At 35.9% G+C, this 23,926-nt stretch overlaps 1 long non-coding RNA gene across 1 annotated transcript in view; it reads right to left on the reverse strand.

The window, feature by feature from the left end:
* The window catches only part of LOC145280014 (uncharacterized), a 1,242,036-nt gene that overhangs the window by 348,999 nt on the left and 869,111 nt on the right, over positions 1-23,926 (reverse strand). The window lies entirely within an intron of this gene.

The following is a 23,926-nucleotide window of genomic DNA, read 5'->3' on the forward strand; positions in this document are numbered from 1 at the left end:
GATGTTTGAAAAAAGCTTTTTTAGAAAAATATTCCCTATTTTGAAGCATAGTAAATATATTAAGTCCAATATTTATGTATTAAATGATGAAGAAATAAATTGGGAATAAAATGTGCTAAACTAGATGTCTGTATTGTTATCGGTTTGTGTGCTACTAAGGTTTAAGCAAGTCATAATGTTCTATTTGATGATTGTCGGCCATCTTTAAATATGGCCGCTGTTTTCATTAATGCGCAACATTTGTGCTTGTGAAAAAAAATATGATGTTCAGGAGTCTATTGGCATTCATTTGACACCATTTTTTCTTCCACCCCCAACCGAGGTCACAGAATCAAAAATCTAGAGGGATTTTGACCTTTGGGCCCATAGCCTATATCTGAAATATATTATGTATATTTTACAATATACAAAATATATCAGAATATGCTACATTTGACATTCATATATGACGTATATCGTTTCCTGGCAATGTCGGGTATATACAGCTAGTATATAAGTGAAGTATCGTTTTGTTTATATGTAGAAAGATATGTATTGACATATTTAAATAAATTATGATATTATAAATTAAATATTTCCGATAATATGTTAGAATGAAGAAGGAAGTCGAAGAATAGAGATTGGAAAACAGGAGGAGGAAATCGAAGAGTAAGTGAAGAGGAACAGGAAATAGTTAAATATATATAAGGATCTTAGAAATTTATTTCCACGTGAAAAAAAATGCTGAGGTCATTTTATTTGATTTGCTGACATTTTAAATTTCCAAACAATCGCGATTTTGTTTAAAGCCACAAAACTCCTATGGGTTATTTAAGGCCAAAGAAAGGTTACGAATTCTGCTTCAAAGGTTACCGTTTTTTGTTTTGTTTTAAATGTGCTTACAAATAAATATATTTTGCATTTGACCTTATGCCCCTTGGTGGAACATTTTGTAAAAAATAAACAAAATCCGATTTCAAGAAAAGAGCTCATACCACTAAAAGTTTTTCGAAAATAAATTCAATAAAACCATTTCAAAATAGAAACAAAAGAAACGATTTTTAATCATCTTGTTCGTTTTACGTTTATTTTATGTTCTGGCATGTGTTGGACAGCTTTTCCAAATTGATTTCCAAACGAACCTATCTCTGGCCAGGTCTTTATTTCCCCTTCTCTCAAGTCCATTCTTAACACTCCCTCCGACATTTCCATTGACCTGTGAAATGAACTTGTTACCTCAACCGTTCTACATTTAATAACTCCAAAAACTCTAATCCGTTCTTCAATGTCGCCATACCATCAAAGTTTCCTGTTATTTACATATCTCAGTATACAATCGTGATTTAATCTTCCTCTGAGGTTATCAGATCTGAGCCTGTCTTTAAATTCATATCAAATATCAATTGTATCATTTCTCTCCATGAAACACATATCCTCTACCCTCACTGATCAGGTTTTATTTCCATACATCATCATATTGTGTACATGCGTGATAGATTCTGCTAAATCACACTAGCACCTTCTCCACTATGTGCTCCAATGATATTAAAATGTTTAATAAATCAAAATAGGAAGACATACCTACAAGTAATTTAGATCAACATGAAACAAATAAATATACAAGGTGTTCATTCAGCGACTTTGATCAAATGAAGACAGTGTTAGGGTTATTTCAAGTTTCCTGAAACGCATCAATTTTAAATGATGGAAATCATATTGAACCTTTATTTGAGTACTGGTACAGTTTCTGAACTAAACGAAACTGACTTTTGCTGATGCAGAATTATGTAAACAAACCCAAAAAATAACAGACTGGCGTCAAAATGAAAATGAGGTTGCGTTCCACAGAAGAAAACGAAAAACGAAACATTTACATCAAGAACTCACTGTATGCTTACTTTTATGAAAAATTATTTATTTTTTGACAAAAAAAATGACCACTTTTTTTTAATATACATTTGGTTTTTTTTTTTTTTTTATAAAACAATTAAATTTAAATAAATGTGTTTTGTTTGTTTGTTTTTTAATACTAGTCCAGCTTTTGAACTAGACAAAACCAGAGTGTTTTTTTTACCAAGATCTTAACTAACCTACTTTTATTGCCTTTGGTAACAGTTATTTGTCGATTATTTGTTTTTTCACTTTTTATTAGTTGGAAATTTTTGACACTCGATAATTTACAATTTAACTTGTTACCTGCTTTTCTCGCCGTCTGATTGGATAAGTGCTTCATCATCTTCCAGTTATAAACAGCCAGAAAAAAGCTGAATGGAAGGTACAAAAGAAAGGAAAGGTACAAAGGCAAGAAACAGTTTTATGTTATTTAATGTTAAACACAATAACTATTGTTCACAATTCATCATTTATGAAAACAAGTTAATATTTTCTAACGCGCTTGGAGAGTTGGCGAAGTTTCTTTTCTTTTTTTTTTAAGATATTAAAGTTTAATGACCATAATAAAACTGAGGATTTGAACACAGCATATCAATTCCATAGTCTGCAAAGTTATTTAATAAGCCAGTCATGAACCCTCACGATTGAAATGGAAACCAACTAATGCAGGCGAAATGCAAGGAATACAAATTAGAAAAGGAAAAAATGGAAACATGTGGACGATGTTAACCAAAAAATGTTCAGAATGATTACGAGAAAAATATTTTAAACGAAAAAATAAAATAAAGTTAAAGAAAATATTGTGTTTACGTGTTTGTTCAGTGGAAATCTTGCAATGCGTGAAATCAACTACAGGGAGTCAAAAGTTATGATTAGATATATAGTGGGTTATGCCACCATAATATGATTGAAAAAAGTATTTTGTTATCACAGTTGTGGGGAGGAAGTCGAACGTGTTGGTTTGATTTTTTCGTTTTATGGCATATCAACCCTTTTCAGTTTATTTAATTTGGGAAAAATTTAAGTAATTTTTGGGGAAAAAAGGTTTCATGCTTCAAATTCTTTAGTCATCCTATTTAATTTGGTTGTTTCGTAGAAAAAAATATTGCGTTTGGCTTTGTAGGACATAACTAAGTTTTACAAAAGAAAGAAAAAAAAAACAATAACATCAATGTTTAGTGCATTTTAAGCCAGGAAGTCGACATCTTTAGACAGCTTGATCTGGTAGTACCAGATGAACATTTTGGAAAGAGTCCGAATCGGTCTTGTAAGAATCGTCAGAGTCAGATTTTTAATCGCCAAAGAATAAACAGTCTGAATATTTAAAGACTGTAAAATAAAGCGTCAGAGATGGATATCTTTGAATTCGAGGAGTTGGAGTCAGAGTTTATATCTTTTGCTGCCACAATCTTGGTTCTAATTCATCTCAGCTATGGGTGGAATTGCAAATTGTGTTCAATACAATATTTAGATTAGATATTGTGGCTCAGCATTGAATAACATTACCATGAGATTGTTCCTCTGCAGACTATAACATGACCATCTTCAAATCCAATGTTAACAGATACTTGTCACAAAATCCTCTTAATTAATAAATTTGATTCATTTCAGTCATAATTTTCAATCCTCTCATAATACTATTCAATATTCAACTGACAATCCATTCCATTAATGTTTATCTTTGAGTAACCTTAGGTTTTAATAAGTGGCGCATCATCTTTTATATAAAAAGCAGTTATCTGTGTGTGTCTACCTAAAAGTCAGAAACTACACAACACACACTCATAAAGCCGATACATTCTTTTTCAGCAATGCTTTGGACGGAATATGAACACAATTATTTTTGTAATATTCATTTTTTTGTGGGAATCACTAGGATCGAAATTAATAATAAGAGGGCGAGGGTATTTAGAACGATTTATTTTCAGTGTGAAATGGTACTTGTGATTGGGGAGAGAGGATGAGTGGGGGAGGGCCGGGAGAGTGATAAAGAGAAGGGGAAGATAGGTAAGTGATAGAGACACATAACAAGGCACCAACCTGTTCTATTGGATAAATCCACATGGGAGACATTAATTGATTATATATATATATATATAGAGCGTAGGAAACTTGAGACCTTATGCCTCTCCAGGTAAATTTGGCTCACCTAGTACAATCAGTCCAACAGGATTTCTGGTGCAAAACAATAAAAATCTGATGCACACAAATATTCTATGCACCCCCCCCCCCACGGGGAGAATGCAATGAATCCATTCCTTTAATTCTATTCGGATTGAAGATATAGTTCCATATCTCTCCCTCCTCTTTCTATGGTCTCAGTAAGATGGTCTTGTGTCATCCAATTAGGAAGCCGACTTCTTTATGATTACATACTTGGCCATTCTGTGTTCGTTTCAGCAATGTCATTTGGTTAGCACATATTAGCGTCCATCATAGCCAAAAACAATCCAAGAAGTAATAAAATCTTTTTTTCTTTTTTTAAAGTCCCATGTGGTTTTTCAAGCAAAGGTGTGTCCATGCATACATGTCAATAAAACTAATAAAAGTTGCTGATTGGAAAACGTTTTTGTTTTGTTTACGTGACACCAATGCTTTTTCTTATGACAGCAGAAAATGCCGTTTCTAAGTGTACCTGGTTTTGCCCAGCACATGACCGTGACAAATGGAATGACTAAAATTTAATTACTCATGAGGATGGTTTATGATAAGGATGTATTGACATTCAAAGTAATGACAACTGCAGGGAAATAATCTCATGGTAACTTGTTTCATAGCTGGGAAGTTATGAAAAGAACCCCTGTTCATGAAAATTTGGAGAAAGAAAATGTTCTTTACATCTGTGTTAGAGGGATGAACCAGAAATTGGAACTATGTTGAGCAACAATACATGAAAATTTTGCTATGAACTTAAAAAAAAAAGTTGGTATGCCATAAAACAGACAAACCTGGCCTTTGTTAGTGGTCACCATTCGATCACCTAGAAGTTGACTACTCAAGATATCCACCAGAGATAACGACAAAACAGTCCCCATTCAAGTGGACTTACTTGTAGATAATCTTTAATGTCACTTTTTTTTTTTTTTTTTTACAAAGGCCGGTCCCAAATGAATCCCCATTCAATGTGATACTCACTTCACTTCAAACAAAGAAAACATCTCTTGGGTGGCCGGATATTGTGCCCCCCCTTTTCCTTTGACTAAGCAGCTATCACCAGCACGGTCTGCCATTCATATACACCAGCATAACATGCAGTGCATGTTTACAACAATAGTGTCAGATATACATTGTATTTTGCTATAAAACATCTTTTATCTTAGGTTTATTTAATCATAAATAACTCTATGAACCATGCCAACTGTATATTGTGCTTTGCTATCAAATAACCCTAAAAATAATTGATTAAATCGAAAAACCGTTCAACGAAAAACAAAAATTATCATCATCATATTTATTTAACCTCTATTTGACACGCTGCATATGATGGATGGTATTTAGAAATTGACTTTAAAACAGTCCTATCATTGACCAGGCCTTTTTTTCCACGCTTATCATTTTCTGCCACGATTTTATTGGCATCGCTTTATGAACTGGATCTGCTATCTTAATTGTTTTATATCTACCAACCCCAAAACTCTCATCCATTCTTTTTATGTGGCTATACTATCAAGGTCTCCTGTTCTGCACACATATCTCTATACTATTCAGAGAGATGCTACCATTAATCAACAGTGTGGTTAGTAATGTAAGATGTTTCTTGAACTTACTCCATCAACTCCTGAATTGGAACGAATACATTGAAGATATTGCCAAGGCTGTTGCAAAGAAGGTGGGCTCTCTTTACCATGCTAGAAAACTACTCACATCTGACAGTATCTTATGTCTCTACAAAGCCACAATTCATCCATGCATGAAGTATTGTTGCCACATCTGGGTTCGTGCATCTATCATTAGTCTCTCTCTTAAACAGGGTCCAAAAGAGAGTCTCCAACCTAGTAAGTTCCACATTATCAACTAAGCTCCTGTCCCATCACTGGAATATTGCATCCCTGTTATAGAAATTCTTTAAGGTAACTTGCTCTGGTGAGCTCGTTTCATTTATGCCTCTCGATGTAAATACCTCAATTAACCAGAAGGCAGCAAAATCCCACTCCTTCACTGTAAAACTCCCTAACATGCCAGAAGGCCATTTACTCTGATAGTTTCTTCTTTTGAACGACTAGACTTCAGAATTTCTTCAGTTTCTTGACTGTACTAATATGCAGAAGTTTAAATGTAATGTGGACAGACATCTTGCTGCTCAACTCCCTACAACCCCCTGTTCCTACATAGTAGCCCTTTAGATCAAGTGGTAAAATGCCTTGTTTGAAGTAAAAATGAATAAAAACTTGATTTTTGTTATAAACCTATCACCTGCTTCAATGCTCTAATGCTATCATCAAGGTAATCAAATTTGTTGACAACCTCAATATCTTTGCCATTCAGATATATTTTTGCTAGATAGCAAAGGGAATCCCAGAGAAAGCTGTTCTAAAAAGAAAGAAGGAGAACCCTAAAAGAGGATGCTAAGAATACGTCAATTCTGTTGGAGAGCAACATCGGCAAAAATGGATGGAAGATGCAGCGGTCCCAGCAAGTCCAAAAGGCAGGGACGGTGGACATAGATGGCTAAAAGTTGACCAAAATATGTAAATGATATCTTTCGTTCCAATTCATTTTTTCAAAATCTTTCTCGTACACATGCATTTGATTCCTGTCTTTTTTTTTTCTGTTAAATGAATTCTTTAAAATCAAACCGGCCTCTGCATGATTCTCAATCAACAAGCTAAGAAAAAAGAAACCAACAGTATGAGCATTGATGAAACCTGGGTTACAACGAAGATACATCAGTGTGTGATGTTATGCACATGCGATGGTAAGAGTATGCCTCTTCCACTTCTTGCATATAAACTTTTTATTCCCTTTGAATGTAAATCCATCGTTTTTCTTGCATATCCGATGCATTCAAGTACCATAAAAATTAAATTGATTTCCAAATTTTAAATGGACAAACTAATAAACAAGCCGAACATGCAAAGTCACCCTCCACAAGTGAAAAATTTACTTTCAGCATGACTAATATTTGTGCAAATTTTTTTTTTTTTTATCCAAGGCGTGGTTATTGAGAAAAGTGTGAACGGATGAACGAGTTGAGGGCAATTTTATCCATATAATGGCCCCCTAGGGCGGCAACCAGAGTAATCTCAGAAAATCCGGGGTTTTTTTTTACATGGAAGTCACCACTTATCAAGACCCGGAAGCCACTCGGGGATAAGGGTTATTGCATGTACAGTAATCAATGCGATAGTATCGTAGTAATCGTTAGTATTGGAGATTTAATAAAGTGTCTTACTTAAGGGGGTGGTTTATTAGGAATTTGTTTATGTTGGACTTGAAGACATCTAAGTTGTAATCAGGTGGGAAACACTTTCACCATGACTAATGTTTGTGCAAAATTAAAAAAAAAAATCCAAGGCTATTATGGTTATTGAGAAAAGTGCAAACAAACAAAACAAACTCTCCTTTAATGATATAATAAAAGAAAGAAAATACTAAAATGGGAGGAGAAATATATTTTACAATCTAGCAAAGTAAAAAGATGAAAGATTCATATAAATAAAAAATTTTTAAATTACCTTCCATTTTAATTAAAACAATAATAACAAATAATTTTTTCTTTTTGTTTTTTTCAACTAACATCATTTTCAAAAAATCTTTCCTTGATTATTTCTTTAATCTGTTATCCTGCTGACTTGTTATTCTATCAATACAATTTGGTAATTTGCTTCCTCATCTTCATCTGTGATGCTTTTCATCCAAACCAACACAGTGAAACAAAGCCAAAAAAGAAAGATAAGGAAATGTTAACCAAATTAGACTCCTACACGATAATGCCTCTGCATTGCCACCTTTTCTCTTGCAATCTCAGAGTAAGGTTAATGAAAATTGCCTGGGAAGAAATAGATATTTTTATATTTAATTAAGTTGTTTGGTTCATATTATTTGGATTGTTCTCACAAATGTTCTCATCCTGGGTGTTATTGGCACAACATTTTGATCGATGTAAGCTCCGACCTTCTTCAAGTATTTCTTGGAAAACTCAAGGATTTTTCTGTCGGACTTGGGAATCTGCACAGAATTATGAATGGAACCCTTTTTTAATCCACGGGGTTAGCATGCACTCATTCCATCGTCATAGGTAGAAATTTTACGCAGTTCACAATTGCATTTCTGAGTGTCGCCTGAGGATTGACGCATCACTCTCCAGAAGAGTCTAACTTCTAATTGAATTTTAACAAGCACTTTATCCACTACACCACAGGTGTTTGTGGAATAGCATAACACTCAAGATGAGAACAGTAATCCAAATAATATGAATTATCAACCTTCATCTAAAAATTTAGAAACATAAGTTGTTTTGGTTTAGATTGTTTTAATTTAATAACAAAACAATATATGCTTTAAACTATTCATTGAATATTATTTGCTATTTTGCCCATAGCTGGATATTGGTCCCATGCATTTCCTAATGCTAATTACAAGTGAGTTCCTTTCATCCCTAAGAGTCTCTGTACTTAAAATCAAACAGAACTTCTATCAACAGTTTTTTCTAAGAATTTTACACCTATGAAAAAAGTTACCATGGGACTGCTTCCTTAAAGACTGCAATATGGTTGTTCTCGTCCAATCTCAACAAATATATGTCGAGTTGGCCTCTAAATAAAACAACTATCATTCTCAACCCTTCCATAGTATCATTTCATCATCCAACTGACACTCTCATTAATCCTTATCCTCAAGCGGCTTTTGGCCTTTGAAAATGGTGACGACTAAGTATATAAAAAGATCCAACTGTGGTTGAACTTGGCTTAGCTGGTTCCATAGCTTACATTGATATCTAATACACCACCTATGAAAGCTTTATACATTAATATTTTCAGTTCAATGCTGGGTAATCATTAGTATATATATATATATATATATATATATATATATATATATATATATATATATATATATAAAGAAGTATGCCATAGTTTGCTTGAAGCATTGTTTATTAACTAAATGATATGTTTGAAGGCTTGTCAATGCAGGAATTATTCAGTCGTTGTAAGCAGATAAATAAATAAATGAATAAATAAGTAAATAATATAATTCAATAGTTTAAATAAATATTCATTTACTATATATATATAACTTTAGTTCCTTCATTGAAACCAAAACTTATGAAGAATTCTTGATAAAATTACTTTTAAGAAATAGATTATTGGAGTGCCATTAGCTATAATCAAAACCAAAACTTATGGGGAATTCTTGGTAAAATTAATTATTACAAGAAATGGAAGCACATAACAATTAAAGGGCCCGGATGGAAGCATGACACAGAAAATAACACACACGCTATTATATTAATATATAGATTATAATAAATGTGAGAAAATAAATTTTTTTAGAGTTTTAAAGATTGTGAGATCAGTTTAGCATATCAAAATAAAATGAAATGATCACTTACTTCAAGACCAGATAACGTTTTGACTACGCTTAACCAATTTTTAATTTTAGTTAAATCTTGCACATGTTCTTAATTTCTTGGAAATAATTTGTTTCTGTTTGTGCTTTTACCTAATGCCACCAAGTCTTAAGGTTAATGATATTGTTAAAGAAGAGTGTTTCATAATTCTTTCTTTCTTTTTTTTAACGTAGTCTAAAGAAACCCTTTTGCCTTTGCGCATGATTAAAACGTGATCTTTCGAGACCACACATTTGGCGACATATAACTTTCCACCATCTTTGTGATTGATTACCGTGCTAGGAGGCACAAATGCTGGATAAATCTCTTGCTTCAATCAGTTCAATCTCAGTTTACTTATTTCTTTCACATAAACTTTTCAATCGACTATTTCTTAGAAATTAGTTATGTCTTTGAAACGCTGTCTGCTTAGGAATTGCTGGCCTGGAAATTTGTGATAATTTCAAGTTAAATTTATATGTAAAACTGATCTCCCACACAAAGGCCACAGTCCTAGTTGATGGAGGGTCAGCTGATGGTCTACTTGTGATGCATGTGTGATACTCTGCATAACCTCCTGTTCAGCTCCCGCTTACCTAACTGAAACTCGTTAAAAAAATATATGATGACAGTACAATCTAAAAATAAGTTAAACCAGGCTAAGGGTCAAACAAATCCAACTTGCCTCCTCCCTTGAGGCTTGCATTCACAAATATCCGTGGGCTTAGAACTAATTTAGCTGATGTTGAAGCATTTCTCCTAACAAATACCCCGGATATCTTAGCACTAAATGAGACTAACCTACACTCCTCCATCCCCTCTAACTACTTTAACATGCCTGGATATCTCCCACTCTGCCGTAAGGACTCTGACAGACACATGCACTGACTTGGAGTCTACATTCGTAATACCCTTCCCTTGATTAGAAAAACAAACCTAGAAACGGATGATCAAGCCTTTATGTGTTTTAGACTAATTATGCAACACAACATACGCTACTTTTACTTTCTCTACCGCTCTCCCTCGACCCAAGACTGCACCATAATAAACAAAGTCTCTGATAGCATAGACACGGCACTCTCCCTCGACACTAGCGCCCAAGAACATGTATTTGGTGACTTTAATGTCCATCACAAAAACTGGCTTGGATTCTCTACTTACACAGATGCAGCGGGCAGCACAACTCATAGCTTCTCTATATCTCACTCCCTATCTCAAATTGTTACTTCTCCAACCCGTTTCCCTGACCAGGAAGAACAACATGCATCACTTTTAGATCTGTTTTTGACCACAGTTCCTGATGATTGTATAACGAATGCCAACAGCCCACTTGGGAACGCTGATAATGCAGTGATAATGGTTGAAATCGCCCTAAACTCTAGAGCCAAAACTGAAGAGCCAGTGCTCAAAACAACGAGATATTATAAAAAGGCTGACTGGGAAGCCATCAGAGATCTTATCAGAGATGCTTCATGGGGAACTATTTTTTCTCTTCCTGCAGAACAGTGTGCAAACGAGACTACTGAATGGTTCCAAACTGCAATCGAAGCACATATTCCCATGCGGAAATTCTATAGCAAGCCCCACTCTCCCCAATAGTTTACTTCGACTTGCGCAACTGCCATTGCTCAAAGGCAGCATGCATACCGCAGATTTAACCAACATAAGCCCAGTTCAAACAGACGGAAGTACATAGAAGCTAGAAGTAACGTTAAGAAAGAAATAGCGACAGCTAAGAGAGAATTTACGGAAACTACTAAAAAATGCATCGAAGCACAAAAACTAGGAACTCGTGACTTCTGAAAAATCTATAACAGTGTAGTAAATAATGGGCAATCAACAATTCTCCCACTAACCAACAATCACGAGGTTGTTTGCTCAGCAACCGAAAAGGCTAACATGCTTGCCAGTCGGTTTGCCTCAAACTTCACACTGAACCCTTCCAACCACCCTCTACCTGAATTTCCTATGCGGAGAGACGCCATGCTAGACGATCTTGAAATCACCCCTGCTCAGGTACATGCTATCATAAAAAACCTTGACACTTCAAAAGCATGGGGGCCCGATCTCATCCCAGCTGTGCTATTAAAAAAGTGCTTAGCCAAAGTAGCTCCAGTTCTCTCCAAACTCTACAACAAATGCCTTAATGAATCTTGCTTTCCGGGCTGTTGGAAAACTGCTTCTGTGGTACCAGTATTCAAGAATTCTGGTGAAAGAACTGACCCATTAAATTATCGTCCCATTAGCCTCCTCCCACTTTTTGCCAAATTATTTGAGACCTTAATTAACCATGCTCTAGTCCATCACCTTACAGATGCTAAACTTCTTACTGACCAACAATATGGATTTAGACAAGCCCGTTCCACAGCAGACATCCTCACTGTAATCTCTGAATGTATATACCATTCACTGGACAAAGTGGGAGAGGGCAGAGCGGTAGCTCTAGATATATCTAAGGCTTTTGACAGGGTATGGCATAAGGGTCTCCTCAAGAAGATTAGATCATAAGGTATCACTGGAAGAATATTTAACATAATTAAATCCTTCTTAGATAAGAGAAAAATCCAGGTTGTCCTCGACGGTCGTACATCTAAACAATATGATATAAATGCGGGAGTGCCCCAGGGGTCTATCCTTGGACCTCTACTCTTCCTGATATTCATAAATGACCTCCCCGACAAAATTGCCTCTGAGATGGGTATATATGCTGATGACACCACACTCTATAACAGGCACGACAGGAAAACGAATGAACATATATCTAAAGAAATGGCAGAAACCCTAGAGGAAGACCTCCAATCAGTAGTGGAATGGGGACAAAAATGGATGGTCACGTTCAATGCCGCCAAGACTAAACAAGTGTAATTCAATAATTACAAGAAACCTTCTCTACCACCTATAGCAATGGCCAACGACTCTTTATCTGAGAGTACGTCTTTCAAGCTCCTTGGCCTAACGTTCACAGGAAACATGAGTTGGAACAATTACATCGAGGGCATTGCCAGAGCCACTGCAAGGAAGGTGGGCTCTCTCTACCATGCGAGAAAACTACTAACACCCGAAAGTATCCTGTACCTCTATAAGGCAACCATTCGCCCATGTATGGAGCATTGCTGTCATATTTGGGCTGGTGCATCAGCTACTAGTCTCTCGCTCTTTGACAAGGTTCAAAAGAGAGTCGCAAATCTGATAGGCCCTAATCTGGCATCTAAGCTTCAGCCTCTGTCCCATCGACGAAACGTTGCATCCCTCTGCCTGTTCTACAAGTATTTTAATGGTGAATGCTCTGATGAACTGCAATCACTTGTGCCCCCACTACATAAACACCCTCTACAGACCCGACAAGCTGCAAAATCCCACCTCACACTGTAGAGATCCCTAGATGTAAAAGATCTTTCTACTCCGGTAGTTTCTTCCCCAGAACCGCTAGACTTTGGAATTCCATTCCAGGTCACTGCTTCCCCAACTGTACTGACATGCAGAAGTTCAAGTGCAACGTGAACCAACATCTTGCTGCCCAAATCCATACATAGTACCCCAGTAGTTGTTGCCCCTGATAGTAGCCCCTACACCAAAGTGTCAATGTGCCTTGTTTGGGGTGAAAATGTAATAAAAAAAAAAAAAAAAAAGTGTGAGATAATCAAAAAAGAAAAAAAATTACTTTAAAATGGTAAAATATTTCATAGTTGAATGTAGACTGTTTTAAATTTTTTACTTTGAATTTAAAAATGTCAAGTAATTAAAATAATCGGCATTGGGTAATCATTACTAATTCTGTGTAAACGTGACGTTTCCTGATGTAGTATTGTATTTTTTTCTTAAAGATTATGACATGTTCACATTAAAATCAGTTGGTCTTTTTAAGGCTAACTGATTTTTATTTAAGAAAATCAAAAGAAAAGGTCGGTTGTACTTGGTGACCAGTAGTCTGAGATGTCGGAAATTTTTCTGTCTCTGTCTGTCCTTGTGGCCATGTCACTAGTAAGGGTGCTGGAGGTAAACATTTGTCTGGGCTGACGTTATCCACCTGATAGTCAGGGACCCGAACCTTGGATTAACCACTAAGGAGGCTGTCCTATCAGCAGGCGCAAAGTACTGGGATTGCTGTATTGCCATTTGGTGAGTGGATCTGGACCATGCAGTAGTCTCCGGTAGAGCCTCTCGATACCATACTAGTGGGTAATTGTTACGGCTTTACCTTTTCGTGTGCCACAAAAAAAAAAGAAAATTTCCTGTCTTTTTCTCTCTTATTTTCCCTCTTTGTACTGCTCTAACCAAGTATGCCGACCTATTCCACAAATCCCAAAACCTCAACATGAAATATCTCCAGAATAAAAACTCGATTAAACCTAGAATCCCATCTTCCAACGTAGACCCCTACTACCAGGTCTCCTTCTTCAACATCAGAGGTCTACGTTCCAACCTTCCAGAGGTTGAAACCCAATTACAGGAGACAAAACCGGACATATTATTTCTATGTGAAACTGGAATAGGGCCGACCACTTCCCTAGATGAATTCATAATTAACGGATACTCAAATTTAACAGCTAAATCTGACCCCCAAGATCGTCATGGGCATGGAATATGTGCCTACCTTAAGGATGGCTTCCCGTGTGGCAGGGATATCTCTAGAGAAGATCCTAATTTACCCTATATGTGCTTCAGGGTTGTACTTGCTAACACCACTGCATTTATATTTGCCCTCTATAGGCCCCACAACAGCGGAGTTACTATCTTTAAGAGCATATCTGAGAAAATAGACTACATACTGTCTTCACATCCCTCGGCTAACATCCACATATGTGGTGACTTCAACGTCCATAACGTGGAATGGCTAACCCATTCAAATAAGACAGATGATGAGGGGAGGTTTTGTCATGATTTTGCCATTGCTTATGACCTCAGTCAGATTGTTTGCAAACCCACCCGTGTGCCCGTACACCCGGTCAATATGCAAGCCTCCTAGACCTTTTTCTCTCAACTTCCCCTGAGCTATGTTCATGTTCCGTTCATTCTCCTCTAGGATCCTCCGACCACTCCGTCATATCAGTTAAGATAAAAACGAAATATAAGAAGCCCCCAGACGTACCCCACCACCGTACTGTATACCGATACTCTATGGCTGACTGGGATAGCTTCCGTACATTCATATCTGATTTACCTCTGCACTCCATGTTTAAAAAGGATGTGTCCTCTATAGTATCAGATCTGACCGAATGGTTAATTGTAGGCATAGACCAATTCATACCATCTAAAAAATACCAACAAAAACCTAACAGCCAGCCATGGTTCTCCCCAGAATGTGCTGCTGCTATCGCGCACAGAAATCACTTTTTCCATAGCTACCAACGTAATAGATGCACTGAGACTAAAGCTGCTTTCAGGTCTGCCAGCAACCACTGTAAAAGAGTAATGAAAAATGCAAGAGAGCTATATGCCCAGTCTGTTAAATCCAAGGTAGCTGATCAGCGTCTTGGATCCCACCAGTTTTGGCAAATAACAAATAGGATCCTGAACAGAAGTGTACGTTCTATCCCAACCATTATCAATGGACCAGAGGTCATCTCGTCAGCGTCAGACAAGGCCAAACTATTTGCAAAGAACTTTGCAGCTAATTCTACCCTATGCGACAAAGGCCATCAACTCCCCATATTTCCTCCTATAACACAGAACAAGCTAGGTAACATACAAATATCCGTGCATGAGGTCGCCAAGCTAATAAAGAACCTAGATTCCAGTAAAGCAACTGGCCCTGATGGCATCCCAATTATAGTGTTAAAAAAGCTTCAACCAGAACTTGCTCCCATACTTACGAAACTATTCAAGCGCTGCCTTAAGGAGAAGTGCTTTCCGACCCCCTGGAAGACCTCATCAGTTTGCCCTGTATTTAAGAATTCAGGTGATAAGTCATCTCCCTCTCAATACAGACCAATAAGTCTCCTGTGTGGTATGAGTAAGTTGCTGGAATCCATATTAAATAGAAAAATGGTCAACCACCTCAGCAGGAATAACCTTCTTAGTGACACACAATATGGTTTCCACTCTGCAAGATCTACCGCAGATGTGCTGACGGTTATATCCCACAGGATTAGTGAATCTCTTGACAAAGGCTTCCTTTCTAGGGCAATTGCTCTTGACATATCAAAGGCTTTCAACAAGGTATGGCATAAAGGTCTACTTCACAAGATTTCCAGCTACAGTATAACTGGAAATGTTTTCTCAATCATTAAATCATTTCTCTCCGATAGGCTCATAAGAGTAGTGGTAGATGGACAAAAATCGGAGGCCTGCAATATAAATGCTGGAGTCCCTCAGGGGTCAATCCTGGGCCCAACTCTCTTCCTGATCTACATCAATGACCTCCCTAAACACATATTTAAATCATTCGTTGACATCTATGCTGATGACACGACCATCTATGGCAACACATCAAAGGCTGTAAATGACAAAGTTCTCTCTGATTCTCTCTCCTCTGATCTCGAGCGCGTGGTTCAGTGGGAGAAGATGTGGTTGGTTACCTTTAATGCATTCAAAACCAAACTCCTATCCTTACATCATTAACGTTCTGATCCCCAGCTGGCATCAATTGTGATGGATGGCTCTCGCCTGGGTGAGGCCCCGTGTTTTGACAAGCTTCTGGGTTTGACCTTTACTCCTGATCTGAAATGGAACACGTACATCAAGTCTGTTGCCAAGGTCGCTGGAAAGATGGTGGGATCCTTCTACCGCTCCAGAAGATATCTCACTACTGATGCAATTCTCTATCTATATAAAAGCCAAGTACGTCCAAGGATGGAATACTGTTGCCATATCTGGGCAGGAGTTGCTAAAAACAGCCTATCCTGCCTTGACAGAGTACAGAATAGACTTTGTGGCTTAGTTGAGGATGCCCTTTTCTCTACCCTGCAACCTCTCTCCCACAGAAGAGACGTTGCGAGCCTGTCCTTGTTTTATCGTTATTTCCATGGCAGATGCTCGTCTGAACTCCAATCTCTGGTCCCCCCTTGCCAATCTTTCACGAAAAACACCCGTCTAGCTGAATCCACTGTGAAAAATTTCCCCCACTCTATATCTGTGCCTAAATCAAAACGTGGATTCCATGAACAAAGCTTCTTTCTTAGAACTGCATGCCTGTGGAACTCTGTTCCGTCTGCCTGCTTCCCTCCGGACTACAACCTGGATGTCTTCAAGTCCAATGTTAACAAATTCCTTATGAACCGCCCCCTTAAGTAAACACTTCAGCAAATCTCCTCACTAACGTAATGTACTTGCAATAACCCTTATCCCTGAGTGGCTTCCGGGCTTTGATAAGTTGTGATCACTGTGTAAAAAAAAAAAAAATAAAAAAAAATAATACTCTGTGACGATAATGGGGAAAAAGTAGCAGTGATAGTAAAATCATGGACAGACAACTGATTTTCACTTCAAATATGTTTATGGATAATGTCGGAAAGACAAACAAAAAATGAGATTTAAAACCAAACCATATATATTTATAAAAGCTTTTCAGAAACTAATCAAATAATGAAAAGATTTTTTAGAAGCGTCATTTTATACAAATTAAAAATAAAATTTGAAGAATATTAAAAAGGCTTTTGCCTTCACTTATCAGTAAAAACACCAAATTTTATTTTTTTTTAATAAAAAACACCCTACTTAATCAATTTTTTGTGATTTTTTTGAATATGCAATCTTAATTCTGTGAGAAGAAGATACACAATAAAAGTTTTTTTGCATTTTTGTTTATCACCATAAGTGCCAATCTGAATAAGCACCAAATAATTATACCTGTAAATGCTGGAACATGTTTTACGTGAGGAGAATGAGAGGATTTAATGAAGAGTGCAACTGTTTGCTACTTTCGTTGTGGGACTACATATTTGAAACAAGCAGGTTTTTTGTTTGTTTTAATAAATTATAATTTTTAAACGAGGATGAAACGGACGCATAGTTTACTGAAACACGCTTTAGAAAATGTTTTAAGTAGTAAGTATCAAATACTTTTTTGGGGAATTGTTTCATTATTTCTTGTTGGATCTGTAGAAGCAGAGGAAAAATTCCGGATCATTTTATTAAATGTATAGATAAACTTTCTTTTTCTTAATATTTCCCCATATTATTTATCTAAATGAATAAATGCAAAAGTTGCCCAAATTTCTTGCGTTGGCAGTAAAGTGAAAAACAGTATTTCAAATTAATTCAATTTATACCCTATTTTATATATTGCTAATGTATGTGCGATATCAGTTGTAAGGTTGGCTAATTTATCAAAGTTTCTCACTTATTTTCCTTGGAGCAATTGAAATATTCAGCTAATCTTGAAGTTCACCTTGGTTCAGTTATGGATTGGGGTACAAAATAACTTGTTTCTTTCCTGTCAAATTTTTCTGCTTCTCGTAAAATCTATTCTCTCTAAACACTTACTCACACCCGGATTTATTCTCTATCTCTACAAATATACGATCAGACCATGTATGGAGTATTATTGTTATATTTGGGCTGATGAATCTGTGTCCCATTTGAGGGTTCTTGATAAATTAAAGAAACGTATCTGTAATGTGATTGGCCCCACCCTTTCTTCTTCTCTGCAACTTCTCTCACAAACGTCATGTTGCTTATGTTTTTTTCCCCCATAAATATTCTTATGCCATGTGCATCTTTTGTTTCAGCTCGTTTAACTCATTGATCTCACGGTCTTGATCAATTTGCTGCTTTTATATCACACTGTAATAGAGCTTCTTATTCCAGTAGCTTCTTTAAAAAAAAACTACAGACTTTCTTCCTGCTGCCTGTTTTCTTATTACTTGCTTTCAAGACTAAGGCCAATAGAAACTTTATTATCAACAAGTCACGATCTATTTATAAATTGTAAGTAACAAATTGATATATTCTTTACAATCATGTTTAAAAGATAAATTTTTATCAAAATTACCACAATTTTAATGTTTATGTGATTAAAAAATGTTAAATTCGACACACTGCTCTCAACAACTCGCTACTCGACATTATGCTGTCAAAATTCAACTCCAAATCTCGACGCTCTACTGTTAAAACTCAACTGGAGAACACGATGCACTGCTGACAGCATTTGCTGCTCTGACATCCAAATCCAAAATCAACCCAGTCTCTGAAAAATCAGGCTTTTTATATCCAACTGGAAACATCTATTTTACATATTAGGTGACAATATCGCAAGCATATAAAGAGAAAAGGCGGTCATTTTTTCTCTTTTTTTTTTCCATTCTTTTTATCTACACAAAACTCTACAGCTTGCACACAAGTAGGTTTATACTAATTTTTTTTAAAGTCCATAATTACAAAAGAGCAACTTATTTTACATTTTGTAGCATTTTAGACCACAGTTCATCGACTTATAGTGAAAGATTTTGTTTTCTTATTTACAAATTCATGAAAGAAATGCTTAGTTACAATAATAATTTATTAAATATTTCAATTAGCACAGTTTGTACAAAGTGATAGCCAGCTGGCAAATCCATTTAGTTTATTATATCTCAAAAACAGAAAATACACCAAAATCAGAGCCAGTTTAAGAGAATGCACGTACAATATAGCATTCATTTTTATAATCTCTTGCTTAAAAAACGCACATAACATGCAAAGGATAAATATACGTGAAGGTTATGTGAAAAAAAATTCCCTCTTTTTTCTTTTTTTTTTTTACACAAGAGTCACCACTTATCAAGGCCCAGAGGCCACTCGAGGATAAGGGTTAATGAGTATACATTAGCCAATGTGATTATAGAGTAGTAAACATAAGTAGTGGGAATTTCATCAAATTAAGTATAAAACTATTTTTTAATTGTTGCCAGGTTTAAGTTTTAGAGATGATTGGTCGGATTATGTGACTTTTTTTTTTTTACACAGGAATCAACACATTATCAAGGACAAGAGGCCACTCGAAGATAAGGGTTAAAGAGTGTACAATAGAAATTGGACAATATAGTAATCAATTCGGTAAATTTGTTAACTTATATGGAACGGCTCATCAAGAACTTGTTTATGTTAGACTTGAAGACAACCATATTGTAGTCAACCTGAAAGCAAGAAAACGGAAGACAATTCCACAGGCGTGCAATTCTAAGAAAGAAGCTTTGTTCATGGAATCTACGTTTAGGTTTAGGCACAGATAAAGAGTGGGGGGAATTATTGATTGCGTTTTCAGCTAGATGAGTGTTTCTTGTGAAAGTTTGACGAGGGGGGGGGCATAGACTGAAGCTCAGTCGAACACTTTCCATGAAAATAACGATACATTAGAGACAAACTCGTAACATCTCCTTCTTACAATAATATCATTACACTGTAAACTTTCTTTTTCTTAATATTATTCCTCCATCTTGCATACTTATTACTACAGCAAACAAGACCTTCCCAGCTATGGAACTCATTACTACAGGCTTGCTTTACTGCTGATGGCAACTCGAAAGTCTTCAAATTTAATGTCAACAAATTCTTGTCATGTAAAAAGTAATCACACACGATTCATACAATTCATCAACCATTCATTTCCCTTGATAATTGGTGGCATCAATAGTTAAAAAATTTTTTTACAGAAACTTTCATTAGCTTTTTTCACTCTCCCTATATATACTGTATACTAATACCTACTTTCCCGTGCCAAAAAGCTTACATTATCATATTGTCATATCTTTAAAAGACCTAAAAAAATTTAAAAAAAGACTTAGATAATGTCTCAACTACATCTGCAATGTGGATATGAGAATGTCATGTTTTTCTGGCCATTGTCCTTTGAACCTTACAGAAGATTAAAAGAGCCGAAACTTCTAAATCAGGGCCAACTTATATTTACAGTCAAAGAGAATAATCACACCACATAGCATTAACTTTTATGGTCACTTGTGAAAAGGAGAGTTAATGTGTAGCTAAGTGCTATTATGTCTTTGATATGTATTGTGAATAAATATTGCTATTTTAACCCATAGCCGGGGAAAAATAGAGTTCATGTCTATTCACTTAAATCTTCACAAGGGCAGTCTAAGAAACACAGTAGATTTGTTATATGGAGAAAATCCAGCTCCCCAATAAGGGAAACAATGGACTGGGATAAAAATAAAAATTGCATCATCTCAAAGGAAGATTACATATGGACAGTACAGAGAAATAGGTACTTATCAAATTTAGAACCTAATCTTCAGAAAACACAATGCCCCCCACCTCCAACAATGGTTAATAATGGCTTTCTATTATAGGTTTAAGTAAGGGGGACGATAAAATAATTCTATTTAATGTGAGAGGATGAAAATAGTTCTATTTGGAAAGCCATTCTTAACACAGGGAAAGGAGAGTGATTCCACATTGACATAGTTGACATAGTTGAAAATCATTTTCAGTTAAAATTTCTTTTTTATTTAATGAATTTCACGCTTTCATAAAAACTGGTTTTCTGACAGTAGATTTGATAATCGCTTTGGCATTTTTCCGGCTGTTTACATGAACTGCCGGAAGATGTCAACAAAAAGTTGAGATTGAGTTATCAGCTGGATAAGTACTGACAGGTATATGCAAAGCAGGAGATCTTAGTGGCCACAGTGAAAGAATAGATGAGAGTTCTTGCGTTAGTTGGTTGGTTGTTTTTGTTTTACGGTATATCAACCCTTTTCAGGTTATTTAATGCCGAATCCAAAGATTTTGAAGAAAATGTTTTTAATAGAATATATTTGCTGTTTACAAGTCGGTTTCTATTTAACCTATGGTTGTACCCTAACAGGTACTACCACTCCGGGTCAGAGTGGACCTGGGAGCAATGGCAATTAAAGGGTGGCTCCACACTCCCCAAAGCCTGCAAGTTAGGGCCTCACCACTGGATATGGTTTAAGGTCATATCCAGGACCATCTTGCGTTAGTAGATGAAGAACAATTGAGGTAGCAGTGTCAGTTCACAAAGGAAAACTTGGGAGGAAGTGCTAAAAATTAACTTTAGACAATAAAGCAAGGTTAGTTTCTTTTTTTAAAGCCGTCCAGTGTATGCCAGAACGTTAAATAAATGCTAACCTGAATATGTTGCTGATGATAGAACATTGACTTCAATGACTAAAGTCAAAACAGATGTGTGGTATCAGAACAGATATACACCTTGAACCCAAATATCTTTCTCAATAATATTAGCACGTAAATGACTACAATAAGATTTCAACTCAGTAAAGCCAATTTCATAGTCTACACGGGTATACATTAGTCCAATTATGCACTCTATAATAAGGGGAAAGGTGAAAGACTTTCTTTGAACAGTTCTTATTACTTTCCAAATGCTCTAATATCTCACTGTATTTTGTTTAGTAAACAACAACAACAAAAAAAGATACTGTATATTGTTCAGGAGTGGGTGTTAAATATCAGCAAGTGTGTACAATAATACAGTATTACATATGCCAAGGAATAAATAAAAAACAAATATAGATTTCATTATATTTTTGCGGAACTGTGTGGGTGGGGAATAAACCCGCTATTGCCTGGGAGCAATAACTGAAAGCTCAGATGAATGACTTGCATTATTATATTTGTCAATACATTAAGACAAGAGTAAGGAGTTGGATGAAGGAGCAGAATATAGAAATATAGGGAAGAGAGAAAGATAGACAGATTGAGATAGGTAAAAATAAGAGTTTTAATATAAAGACGTTACACACACGTTTTAGCCGCTTCTATTTTATCATCCTGGGTAATGCCAGGTAAACCAGCTAGTGTGTATATATATATATATATATATATATATATATATATATATATATATATATATATATGCGAGGGGCAGTCAACAAGTTTCCAGACTGTTTTCGTATGGCACTTTTATGGATAGTACACACATGAAACTCTAGTACTCTTCAAAGTAATCTTCTTCGGCTACAATGCACTTGTATTGTTCCAACAACTTCTGTAAGGCTCTATAGAAGTCCTCGTGTTAGCGTGTTAATGACACTTCTTACAACCCCTTTCATCTCCTCAATTGTCTCATAATAACAGTCTCTAAGATTTTTTTGAGCTTAGGGAATAACAAACAATCAAAGGTCTGAAGTATAGGGAGAATGAGGAACTGTCTTGATGCCCATCTGGGTCAAATATTCTGTGACAAGGATGGAGTTGTGGACTGGTGCAATGTCCTGCTGAAAATGACACTGACCCGATTTGAAGAGTGCTCTTTCTACTAAACTCCCTTAGAACCTCAATATAGTATTCCTTGTAGACTATCTGCCCAGTGGGAACCCAGTGCATGTAGATCATGCAAGTGGTGTAAAAAGAAAGGGATCATCATAAGTTTCCGGGTGGATTTACTCTGTCTGGCCTTTTTGGATCTAGGAGAGCCAGCATGCCTCCCCTTGGAACTGTCTCTTGGTTCTGGATCATAGTAGTAGATCCATCACAGGTCACCAGAGCATCAAAAACTGAGATCTGAATTGATCAACTCAACCATTTCATTGTTGAAATGAAAATTTATTTCTCTATGACCTTGGGACAAACGTTATGCAAATCTTCTGCATCTTCAGTTCCCTATAATTGTGTGTACAGTTGCAACATTGACATCAAACTTTGCACACAACGGTTTTTATCCACAAAATTATTTATTTGGCCAATCAACTCTGGTGTTCTGACTTCCTTACTACTCCCAAACATCTCACTATTCCTCACAGACTCTCTGCCTTCTTTGAATCTCTTATGCCACTCAAAAGCTGATGCTCAATTCATGCAAGATGGTCCAAACGCACTGAAGAATTCCATACGTTTCTGTGTCATTTTTACCAAGTTTAACAGAGAATTTGATTGCATATTATTCTTGTAAAGGGTCCAGATTACATTTTCGAAATTCACCAGCTATTCCAATCAGGCTTTAGTAGGGTGTATTCCCATTCCTATTATAGCTGCAAATTTGAACCTGAAATCATAAAAATCTGCCATCTCATAGGATGTATAGCAATAACATACTGAATTTTCAAGAGTCTACAACAATTTTAAATGACTGTCCAAAATAAATGTCTGGAAACTTATTTAAGACACCTTGAATGTATATGTGGAAATTGACGAGTAAATATTCTTCAAATTTCAGTTTCTTTGGAGTATTTTAAAAATGTTTTAGGAGGCAAATATGGACATGAACTCTTATTTAAAAATTAAAATATTTCAGATTTGCACTGAATTCGATTCCTAGTCATTAAGATTCCAATTAAGCAAGATTTCATGAATGTCTATTTCTTCTTAAGATTCCTTAAGCTTCAAATTTTAGACTTTTCTTTAGAAGCAAAATCATGTAATGGATTTTGGTCAAATTTGGAATAATAAATCTAGAGGTAAGGTTTAGTTTTTGTTGTTTATTGATTTCAAATCTTTGTAAGGGAACATGATCGTGATGCAAAACATTCCTGTGTATTCATAAATTACCAAGTTATAACATTCCTAGCTCCTCTATTTAAAAACAACAGCTCACCTCCATTATCTTCAGTGCATAATTAGGGTTATGACAACAGCATATTCTTT

The sequence above is a fragment of the Euprymna scolopes genome, chromosome 1 (assembly GCF_053919585.1).
Source record: "Euprymna scolopes isolate OS-2025 chromosome 1, ASM5391958v1, whole genome shotgun sequence".
NCBI lineage: Eukaryota > Metazoa > Mollusca > Cephalopoda > Sepiida > Sepiolidae > Euprymna > Euprymna scolopes.